We start from the raw sequence: 13,105 nt of genomic DNA, 5'->3' as shown, positions 1-13,105 counted from the left end.
TTTGAAAAAGATTTGAAACGAATAGAGATTTGCGAATGGGACAAAAACTAATATATTCCATTCGTAATACACTTTAATATGGCGTAGAAAAAATCATGCCCTAAATATTAATTCCTTAGTTACAACCGCAGAGGGTTATGAGTAGAGACTGGAAAATATGCACTAAAAAATGTCTAAAATATGCATGCAATATGCATTTTAAAACAAGCTGAATATGCACAATTAATATGCATTTATATATGCACTTATTTTTATATGAATAATTTTATGGTTTACGTTAAATACATAAATAAATAAAAAATAATAAAAATAAATAAATAGGTTTGAATTTAAACCAAATTGTATTATTATTTCTTAATATATTTTTTTAACTTCAGGTTTTGTGACAAATAAAACGGCAAAATATTTTATTTTGACCACAAGATAAATAAGAGTACAATAAAATAAATGTACATATTTTTATTGTTACAATATTGATTCATATTTTCTAAACTAATATTATAAAAAGAGTACAATAAAACAAATTTACATATTTTTATTGTTACAATAAATAATCATATATTGATTCATATTTTCTAAACTAATATTATGTCTTCTATCTGTTAATATTTGTTTATAGGCAGAAAAAGATCTCTCAACGTCACAAGATGTAATTGGGGCATATTTAAACTTTGCTATTAGAGACGGATCCATATTAATATTTTCATCGAAGTTTCCAAAATTGATTATATTATTTATTGAACGCAATAAAGTGAAACCCTCATTTTTGTTTAAAACGTCATCAAGTTTATCTTTAATTTTTACTCCAATTTCCCCATTCAGATTTGTTATTTTCTGTTTAACCGAATCAACAATAGACATACTATTGTGAAGACATAAATTTTGAGCCTCTAATTTTGTAATTGAACTTTCAATGATATCGAAATTCGATTTTATATACAACAATTGATTTTTAATAGACTTTTCTTTAAAAATATTTTGACAGTTATCAATAGCGGTACAAGTCGGATCAAAACTTGAAATAACGCTTTTGATGTCGTCGTAGTGTTCAGATAAAAATATAGCACTTTTAAGCCAAGTTCCCCATCTGGTTAATACTGGTTCTGGTGGTAAAGGAATATCGGGAAGCATCTCCCTATATACCTGTACACGTAGTGGTGCTTTCAGAAATACTTTTTTTACATTATTTATTAAGGTGTTTACATTGGGAAATTCAATTCTAACTTTCTCTGCAACTCTGTTTAGGCCGTGCGCCAAACATGTACAGTGAATTAAATTAGGGAAAAAGATTTTAAGATTGGATGCAGCTTTCATCATATATGAGGCGGCATCACTAAGCATTAATAATATTTTTTCAAATGGTACTTGATCAGGTAAAAAAAAATTTGTTAAGGATTCGTTAACAAATCTAGCTATTGTAGCATAGTTTGTTTTTTCCAAACATTTTACACTAATTAAGTATGAGTTTTTAAAATCGCCAGAGTCGTTAAGAACTCCAACAATTAGATTCGCAATTTGTCGACCCTTTGTATCCGTTGTTTCGTCGACGGAAATCCAAAGATAATCGGCTTTTAACTGATTTTTAATACTCGTCATCACATCTTTGTAACATGCACTGACATATTTTTTCCGAAGAGTTGAAGAACTTGGTATTTGAGCTGGTTTATCTTTAATCTTGCAATAAGTTTTTAAAAAGTTTTGACACGATTTATGTTCTAACTTGTGCAGAGGGATATTGCAGTTCAAAAAAAAATGGCATAAATCCTTTGCAAAGGTTTCTTGCCCAACTGACGTATTCTGAATCTGCAAACTGTTCTGTAGAATCTGCTGGCGAGGTTTATTATCATTTTTTGATAGCTTAGTTTGGTGAAGTGAAGTTTTTATGTGTTGAACTACTTGGAATTTCTTTTGACATGGAATCTGGAATATAATGATAATGATGTTTTAGATGTTTTCGTAAATAGATACCTACATTAAAATGATCAAACTTTTTAAACCTCCCCCAATTTTTTTTTATTTCTCAAAGTGAAATTGAAATCGTCAAACAATAAAGTACAGTCAGTGTACCGTAGTATACAGGGTGGGCCACTCTCAACACCTCGCTCTGTATAAGCCAAACCGTTGCGAACTTTAAAAAACAGTTTTTGAAGAAATGGGACGGTTTGTCATTTTAGAATAGACAGACACATAGATGTGCAAAGAAGTTTGATAAGTTTAAAAATCTATTGAAGTGGAGAACTTACCTTTTTATCACAAATGGTGCAAAACATACTTTCACTGTCGATAACTTTTAGATGATTGTTACTTCCAATCCAACTTCTGAGAAGACTTGATTTTTCCCTTGCTACTTTAGGCATTTTCACAATAATAATAAAATGATTTTTTTACACAGTATAGTCAATAACTTGCAATCACAAAAGTTGAATAATCGGCGATTGATTTAAGACTAACCATTCATAAAATAAAATAATCTATCCTACCCTTAAAACAGTGTTGCCAACTCGACCAATATAGTATTTGCCAAACCTCACAAGAATGATGGAATGATCAGTTCAACAGTAGGTATTCCATTATCAACTAATAAAAAATCCCTATAGCAAGCATAACCCAGTACAGATAAATTATTTGTTTTAAAAAATGCTGAAACATGATCCTGTAGTTAATAGTAATCTCATGGTCCACAGACATAAGTACTAATATAAACATTATTGAAGGCGAAGGGATTTGCTGATGTAGGTGTGTATGTGTGAATGGTTAAACATTTTTTGTTAGGAATCAGATTTGACTCACTGATATCAGTTTCAAGTTCCTGTGAGAGAGTTCCTAAGTTGTTTTAGTAATTGTAAGGCCAACATAAAAATTTGTTCTGAATTAGAAGATTTTCGATTTTTACTAAATAATTTTTATATTATTTAATATGCTAGAAAATATGCTATATGCTAAACAAGAAATAAATAAGCTAAACAACACAAAAATATGCCAAATCTAGCATAAAATAAGCTAAATTGGCAACGCTGCCTTAAAATTTCGTTTTGGTTGGTTTTCCCAGAATAATTCATAGTTGGCCGACACCAGCAGAAAGTACAGGTAATATTTGTAATGTTATTCAAAATATAATCGGTATTTACTTAGGTAATTTGTAAATTCTGAGAAGTCTATAAATCTTAAATATCCGGATAATGATACCTGCAGCTATAAATAACGCCCATTATGTTTATGGGTACAACAACAAAGGAGCTTAACAGCAAAATATTTACTTTCACATTTTATTTTAATGGATGTTGATGTTACTAATATATACCTTATTTTTAAATGGGGTAGAGTAAATTCCCATCAAAATATGCATTTATATGCTCTTAAATCTCCAAATATGCAAGGCATATGCATTTATGAAAAACATGAGAAATATGCAGCATATATATGCATATGCATTTTGCATATAATCCAGTCTTTAGTTATGAGTTTGACACAATAACCAAAGGCCAATATTATGCTTGCATTCCATAATATCAATGACTCATTGAAACATGTTGACATTTTGAAAAGTTAAAGGCTAGCCACCTATGTGATCGACCACAGGAAAGCCGTTGCGGAAAATCGTCCACTACTGGGAACATACTATTCATATTGAAATTACCACTGAAACCGAGGACATAGTGTCCATTTCAGGCACATTTCTCAATTAATTGCCTGCAGGCCAGACTTTGAATCAAGTTTTCCCTTCACCGCATAGTTTTCAGTCGATTTTGTGGCCGTAGGACGGTCCAAATGGTCGACCTCGAATGGGAGATCAAAGCAATTAATCATTTGATGATTTCTATTAAGGGAAAGGTAAGTTTACAAAATCTCACATTGTGAATTAAAGCGGTAATATTTCGACATATTTATTATTAACAACTAACACAATTTATTAATATAGTGGAGTCTATAATATATAATATAGTTGCTCTGGTAGTCATCGACTGGTTTTTAAGAGAAACTCTTGAAGGTTTGTTTATCATTGCTTTTCCACTGCTGGACATAGATCTCCCTCATAATTTTCCATCTGTTTCGATCTTGTGCCTCTTGCATCAAATTACTCTGATAATGTTTTAGATCATCAGTCAAATAAAAGGCAAATAAAAAATGAATAACCATTTTCAACCGCGCTGAGCAGATGTGACGTGAATTGTAAATTGTAGAATTCCCTCATCTTCCTTAGTCTCAGCATCCGTATGGCTTGCAAATTGTAGAAGCCTCGGAGGTGTAACCAGAGAAGGTTCCCATTGTTTTCATTCTGGTGGGATATGTTATATGCCATTAGAGTGAAAACTTAGTCAAAAGGCAAATATTTTATCGATATCAATTCAACTTATCGATTATCGACACTTTTTTGCTAATTCAAGTAATTAGGCTTCCGTCCAGTTTTGTTAAGTGGCCAGGTCCGGCTTCAGATCCTCTGTTTCAATGTTTGTAAATTTTCAGCGGGAAGATGGGTGAACCGGAATTGGCAATTACCTCACAGACTGCACCCACTACGTCCCATATATCTTACTCCCATGCAATAAACAGTTTTAAACAGCCTTCAAAAGACCAAGGTATCATACTTTCAACCAAACAAGGAATACAAGTTTTCGAATATGTATGGTGTTGGTGGACAACATCTGCCTCGGTAGGCATTATCTCTTGGTCTTCATTCCAGTATCCACTTTGTCCATCTGTTACCTGTCAGTCGAGCCACGTGACCTGCCCAATTCCTGTCCAGTGGGCCCAGGCCATAGAGTAGGGTATCTACGTTTTATGTCCTATTCTTTATGCCATGGCATTCTGGACGAGCCATACAGTATGTAGTCAAGCCCCGAGGTAAAAGCGTTAAGTGCCTTCAAATTTTACTCTTTTTCAACTTGTCTTGAGTGTTATGTCTCTAATCATTCCTACAAACCTCTCATGGATAACACTCACTTGATTCTTCCGACCCCGAATGGCTATTAGGTTTTCGAGGACAGACGGATCAGTATATTTCCTTCTAGAACAAACTCTAAAACTCGCCAACACGCTTGGCCAGCGCTGCGCTTGAAGGCCAAATTTCCCCTTATTTTTGAATTAATATCTACTAAATTTTTAATTTTATAATATCCTGTAGGCTGTAGAAGCATTTGTTTTCAAGTGAAATTCTCGCTGTTACCTCATCACTGATTTTATTTCCTTTTGTAACTATTTATCCTAAATCTTTAAAATGGTCTACTCTTTCAAATTTTTGCACGCTCAGAGATATATGAGTGCCTTTCATTGGTACTTTTTCCCGAGTTGTGTTTATGTACTTTGTCCTTGAAAGAAGAAAGCACATTATGTGCCTCTTCTTTAAAATATGTATATGTTACAGGCCAAACCCGATTTCAGGACAAACTAGTTGTTTGTCTTAGGCCAAACTAGTTTATCCTGAAATAAATACACACACTTTAGGCCAAACTAGTTTGGCCTAGGCCAAACTAGTTTATCCTAAAGTGTATGTTTTTATATCAGGATAAACTAACTTAGCCTAGTCTAAACCAATTTAATCTAGTCGAAAGTAATTGATTAGGTACAGATTGATTGCTGATTTAAACGTAAGTTTAGAAGACACTATTCAGAGTTGTAAGACTTTTAAGTATTTAGGGTAAATGATAGACCGAGATGGCACTTGTATACAAGATATAGAAATGAAAATAGTGTTACAAGGAAACGAAAAAACACGCCACGAAAGGGGTCCATGGAGTGATATGGAAGAACACTCTAACTAAAGAAAACAAAAAAAGATTTTTCAGGGCATAGTGCTGAATATTGTCCTACAAGAGCGGAAGAATGGACAGTGACAACAATAATACGAAATAAAATACGAACAGTTGAATTGGAGTTTATGAGAAGGTTTCTTCAAATCACCAGGTAGGATAGAATAAGAACAGAGGGAATATGAAACAGAATAGAAGTAGGATGCTCAAAACAAAAAAGTTGTGGTAGTAAAAGTAGAGCCCTGAAATGGTACGCGCATGTACAAAGAATGTCGGGGCACAGGTGGCCGAAAAGATTACTGGACTGGGACCCGCGGGGAGGAAGACGGAGAGGAAGACCTGCTGTGACGTGGAAAACTTACATAGGAAATGCTATGATAGATAGAGACCTCAGAGATGGCGACTGGGAGAACAGAGTGCTATGGAAGATGAAAACGGCAAACCCATAATGGGAAAAAGCCAAGAAGAAGAAAGTAATTCAGAGAAGTAGTACAGCTTAATACAAATAGTAAATTAAATAAAATACTTTGTTCTTGGAAAAATAATGAAACAGGAAAATAATTTGACAGCCATGAAACCGGAAGTATATATTTGTTCTCGTCTTGCGAAGTCGCGTCAAATGATATATTATTTGTACTATTCCGGTGACTTTAAAACAGTACTTCCGGTCGCATTTCTAAAACCGAAAGTTTTAGATCAAATTTCTCATCTTTAGTGCCATTCTTGGATTATAAGCTTTCATTTGACACCTCATTTGTCATTCTACCTGGTATAGTGACGGATGAGTTATATTCGTGGAGGCGACAGATAGCCTAGGTCAAATTTTTCACCTTTAGTACCATCCATGGATTATAAGCTTTCATTTGACACCTCATTTGTCATTCTACTTGGTATAATGGGCGGAGGTAAATTCCTCACCAACCAGTAGAACCACATAATCCGACAGGTATTTTCCTCACCAAGTTTAAGGGTTCGTATTAATCCGGTAGGTATTTTCCTCACCAACTCACTCAGGTAATAAAATAAAAAATATAGATATAATTTAAGAATGATTATTATGAAAGCATCCGAAATCCTAATAAAAGAGATTCATTTCCTTACGTTGTAATAATAGTTTATAATATAGATAATGTGCAAAACGTATAACTTATTATTTATTATTTACTATAATGAGAAACACACTTTACAAAATCCATTATAGTCATTTGATTAGACTGATAACTTATTATAGTTATTAAGGTACCAATGGTATTATAAGAATAATAACGCTTGAGGTCAATAGTGTATAGACCGAGGGCCTTGGGCCCGTGGTATATACGTTGAGACCGAAAGCGTTATTATTTTATTATTATAATACCCGTGATGCCTTCAACGTTTAATGTCCGACTAAATTATTCTTTATATGCAAAAAATTTGAATAAATTTTGAAGTAATTAGTTTTTGAATTAAGTACATTTACCAGAAATAGTCGTAACGTAATTGTGGTAACCATAGTTTTACTTAGAGTTTTATTTGTCAACTTGACAGTATTTAACTCGTTATTTAAATTTAATAGGCGATAGGGCGTTATTTTTCTATAACACACGCTTGGGCGTTATATCGTACTTAATAGACTTCGAAATAATGTCATTATTTGTAAAATAATAGACCAGTCGTACGTAAATTTTCTACATTTTTCTCAGCTTACTTGGAGACTGCCAGGCACGTAGCCAGGAAATGTGCTTGAGGGGGGTCCAGACACAACTTAAACTTTTTGTTAGATTAGGCGGTAAGGTATTGAAAACAATATTCAGAATAAATTTTAAATCCATACGTAAAATTTGAAAAAACTATTTTAATATTTTAAAATTGCAATTTGTTATTTATACAAAATTTCACCATTGTATCTTTAATATCATTTTGGAGTCCCTGATGATGTTAGTGACTACTAACGAAATATAGGATTCCGTAAAAAGAGTAGGTACACCTAGTCTTCTATTCAGCTGTCTACCCAACAATTTTTAATTATTTGATATATCATCAATGAGCCAATGGCTTCCACTTTGGACATAGGCCTATCTGGGTTATTTCTAGTGTTCCCTACACTGGGCTACTTGTAGCCAGTTTCCCGCTACTATTTTTATGTCGTTGGTCCATCTAGTCGGTGATCATCCTCGACTTCTTTTATATTTGTTGGGCCTTCATTCTATGATTCGTTTTGTCTACCGTCCACCTTATGTTCTGGCTAAAGGCTCTGCCCAGTTCCACTTAAGCGTCGTAGTTCTTTCGATGACGTCTTGAACTCCTGATATTTGCCTGATTTGTTGGTTTGTTATGTGGTTCAGTATTGCAGGTTCCATGGCTCGTTATGTAACTTACTATTTAGATGGGAAATAAGCCACAATTAAATTGAAAAAAAAAATTTTATTAACGTTTTAACACCCAAATCGACTGTCGTTGTCAAAATACAAAATACTACTAAATTAAACCAAAATGTTGTTGCTTAGTAAAAAATTCTTCTAATAATTTATTTAATCTGACGTATTTATATCGGCAATTCAGACATATATTATACATTTTAAAGTAGAATACTTTAAAATGATATTGCCAATTTATGAGTTGCGTTCCTGGGACGACTTTACTGAGAGATAGCTCATTCGATTACATGAAATCAACCCCAACTCAAGAATATTGCAACTGCTTCATAAGTTTGTACAGGCAAAACACATTGCTTGTAAACCTTTCGCTTAACATACATAGGAATTGAACGTTTTAGAATATGGCTTAGTTTGCCAAATGCTGCCCATGTCATGCCTATGCGCCTCTGTATTTGATGTGTTTGATTGTCTCTGCTTATTTTGATCTCGTGTCCAAGATATTTGTAAGTGTATGTTTGTTGTGTGACAGACAATTGTCAATAGTTATATTTACATTCATTACGAGATTTGTCATAATGACCAATGAGCCAATAAACTGAGTCTTTCGTTTCTTATCTTGTTTCTGGGTAAAGTTTTTACTCGCTTCATTGTTGAGAACGAACGTTCTACACTGGCCGTTGTGACGGGTATAGTTGCCAAAATTGTAAGGAATTTGTAATGTTTAGAAAAAAATCTTTATAACAATGTTCCATTACGCGGAGAACTTCGGTATTTGGTTCCAAAGATGATATTGTATTTTAACGACACCACAACATAATATATTCAGCTTTTATTGCTGCAAGGGAAGTGTCGAGGGAGTAATAAGCATATAAATTTTCTAGCAATTTTGCTTTTTCTGTAGAGGCAAATCCAGGTAAAAGAATTTGAAATGCTGATTTTTGGTAAATCTGATTTTTAAATTAGATATAAGTTGATCCGCACAATGAATAAAGACACAAATAATCCTAGTAAAGAATAATAATAACTTGGTTCACTTTCTCAAAAATAATAATAATAACTTGGGAATAAACTTACTCTATTGGTACCAAAGCGGAGGCAGTTTTGGGAGGGGTCCGGGCCCCATGGACTTCCTCCCTGGCTACGTGCCTGCAGACTGCAGTAATAAAAAAAAAATCATTTTATAGTTTGCATGACATTAAATCAAACACAAAACAATCTGATACGTCTTCCGGTTTTATATAATATAAGGCCAAAAGTATGTTTGAGCCTACTTCAGAATCATTTGTATATTCTGATGTTAAATCAAGAGACTGAATTTTCTATACCAAGTTTGGTGTACTTAGGTGAAATATTCAATCATGTATTTCAGTGTTTGGACACATTTGAATGATTGCATTATGTATAAATATAGCCTTTTCAAAATCTACAAAGACTTTACTAGGATTAAACTCAATTTCGAGAGCTTTAAAAATTTCTGATTTTAACAAATAGAAAAGATTGTTTTAAGTTTCTGATTTTTTTTTGTTTGACAGTAAATAGTATAATAAAGAAATATAATGCCCATTAATTGGCCCATGGATAGTGAATAATTGCAAATAATATGTGGTACGGTAATTGTGCCATACATATAATATACGAGAGGGGCAAAATTATGGAATAAATTAATTTTCTCTAAAACGGACGATTTTGGAGAAAAACTCCGAAACAGGTCGATTTTTATTTTTAAATTACAATTTTTTGGCCTATATTTTCATAGTAGTAACGTCATCTAACTGTGCGTGATCACGTAATCAATGATTTTTTTTTAAATGGGAATAGGGGTCGTGCGGTAGCTTATTTGAAAGGGTGTTATTCTTGTTCTCATGATCATTTTTCAGTGCGTCATTAATTATGACGTCACATACTGTATTGGGTGTGTCGAGACTTATTTCATGTAATTATTGACGAATCTGACAGATGCCAGAATCGTACTTCGCCATAGGTGAAAAGCTTGTAGAATTAAACTAATTAGTAATTTAGTAGATTTGATTTTTACACAATATGTTAACATGTAGGTATTTTTTATAAAAAGGAATAAAATGAAAAGTAAACAATATTGTTAATTAAATTTATAAATATGGAAACATTAAAAAATGACACAAAACTATCCATAAACTGTGTTATTATCTTCTTCTCTAGGTGCTGTCTCCGCTTCAAAAGTTGGCAATCATCAGAGAGATCTTTATTTCTGAAACCGCGGCTCTAAATAATTAATTGTTATTACATCCAAACCAGTTCCTAAGGTTCTTCAGCCATGAGTTACGTCTCCTTACTATGGATCTTTTTTTTGCATAATGACCTGGAGTATTAGATATACATCTCTCATCACATGTCCCATATATCTCAGTTTTCTTCTTATTTGTTAGTTCTTCTCGTTCCCTATGCGTAAGTCTCATTACCTCCACGTTGGCTATTCTATCTACTCATGAGATTTTTAGCACTCTTCGGTACATCTCGAATGTCTCTAGACTCCTCACGCCAATGACTAACTTTTAACGAACTAAATTCTAAACCAAAACAGAAAATAATGCACAAAAACGTTGTGAAACACAATAAGGGAAGTCGAATTCGAATTTCAAAATGACAGGTACACAAAATACTGACCTGAATAATAACCGTCACTTGACTCTTTGACACTTCTAAAAAATGGCCAAAATGGACGAAGTTTTCGTCAAATGTTCGTAATACGAGTATTTGATTGGCTAGAAAAAACGCGCATTCTAAATATCAACGAATCAAACGTAGGTTAGGAATAGACATCTTATGTATATAACCATTGTAATGCTGCATTATTTTTGTGTTTAATCTAGGAGCTACCGCTTTTTCCGTCTCATCTAACTTAATGCATTAGAGAGAAATCGAAAAACTGTGACGCACTGAAAAATGATCATGAGAACAAGAATAATATTCTTGTTCTCATGATCATTTTTCAGTGCGTCATTAATTTTGACGTCATATACTGTATTGGGTGTGTCGAGACTTATTTCATGTAATTATTGACGAATCTGACAGATGCCACAATCGTACTTAGCCATAGGTGAAAAGCTTGTGGAATTTTTAGTAACTAAGGAACTAATTAGTAATTTAGTAGATTTGATTTTTACACAACATGTAGGTATTTTTTATAAAGGGAAATAAAATTAAAAAGTAAACAATATTGTTAATTAAATTTATAAATATGGAAACATTAAAAAATGACAAAAAACTATCCATAAACTGTGTTTTTATCTTCTTCTCTAGGTGCTGTCTCCGCTTCAAAAGTTAGCAATCATCAGAGAGATCTTTATTTCTGAAACAGCGGCTCTAAATAATTCATTGTTATTACATCCAAACCAGTTCCTAAGGTTCTTCAGCCATGAGTTACGTCTCCTTACTAGGGATCTTTTTCTTGCATAATGACCTGGAGTATTAGATATACATCTCTCATCACATGTCCCATATATCTCAGTTTTCTTCTTATTTGTTAGTTCTCGTTCCTTATGCGTAAGTCTCATTACCTCCACGTTGGCTATTTTATCTACTCATGAGATATTTAGCACTCTTCGGTACATCTCGAATGTCTCTAGTCTCCTCACGCCAATGACTAACTTTTAACGAACTAAATTCTAAACCAAAACACAAAATAATACACAAAGACGTTGTGAAACACAAGTGAAGTCGAATTCGAAATTTCAAAATGACAAGTACACAAAATACTGACCTGAATAATAACCGTCACTTGACTCTTTGACACTTCTAAAAAATGGCCAAAATTGACGAAGTTTTCGTCAAATGTTCGTAATACGTGTATTTGATTGGCTAGAAAAACGCGCATTCTAAATATCAACGAATCAAACGTAGGTTAGGAATAGACATCTTATGTATATAACCATTGTAATGCTGCATTATTTTTGTGTTTAATCACGGAGCTACCGCTTTTTCCGTCTCATCTAACTTAATGCATTAGAGAGAAATCGAAAAACTGTGACGCACTGAAAAATGATCATGAGAACAAGAATATAAACATTAATGTAATTATTGTTTGATTGATTGATTGATTGATGACGTCACTAATATGAAATATAGATATGCCAAAAAATTGTGATTTAAAAATAAAAATCGACGTGGTTCAGGGTTCTTTTCTCCAAAATCGTCCATTTTAGAGAAATTGAATATATTCCATAATTTTGCCCCTCTCTGTATAAAATTCAATGTTGCTAAAAATCTTATATTTGTTTCACATTCATAACTAAATACAGTTATCTTACTTTTGACACAGTTTGTAAAGAGAAAATTTTCCTCCTTGGTTGTTTTTTCAGCACAGCTCTTCACAAATTCTTGAACCTCATCAATATTGGAAGGAAGTCGACCAGGCATCATTTTCGTCGATAATTATATATATTTTTTCTTATGTAACAGACATCAATCGTAGTAATTGTTTCAGGCAAATTAGCTGCAAGCACTTGGCGAATGATTTTTGGCGGTTTTTCAGTATATTCTCTTCGGCTCTACGTATACAAGAGTTAGAAACGATTTTTCGATCTATCTTCTGCAGATCTGGTTCATGATTATGTTGTAGGCTACTTCTAGTTATTGTAAAATTTGCCCCAATAGTATTCAATTTCGCACTAAAAGTTATTTTATTGCCTCCAGAACACTTCTTCACTTTCTAAAACTTTCACCTTATATATAAAATTTTCAAATACCGAGATTACTTTCTATTAAACATGCCATTTTTGTCAAAATTCCAATTATCACTAAAAATAAAATACTACAAAAATTAATTAATTAATTTATTATAGGTACCTACTGAAATTTTATAGTAGATAAATAATTTCCTTGAATGCCTTTTAGTAAAATCTACCTGAAACAACCATTTCAGTTTTGGTGAGGAAAATACCTGTCGGATTATGACATACCCTTCCAAACTCAGGTATAAGATTATTTTGGTGAGGAAATTACACCCGCCGGGTATAATGACGG

The sequence above is a fragment of the Diabrotica virgifera genome, chromosome 2, assembly GCF_917563875.1.
Source record: "Diabrotica virgifera virgifera chromosome 2, PGI_DIABVI_V3a".
In the NCBI taxonomy this organism is placed as follows: Eukaryota; Metazoa; Arthropoda; class Insecta; order Coleoptera; family Chrysomelidae; genus Diabrotica; species Diabrotica virgifera.
The sequence above is the reverse complement of the archived record's forward strand: the minus strand, read 5'-3'. Positions refer to the sequence as shown.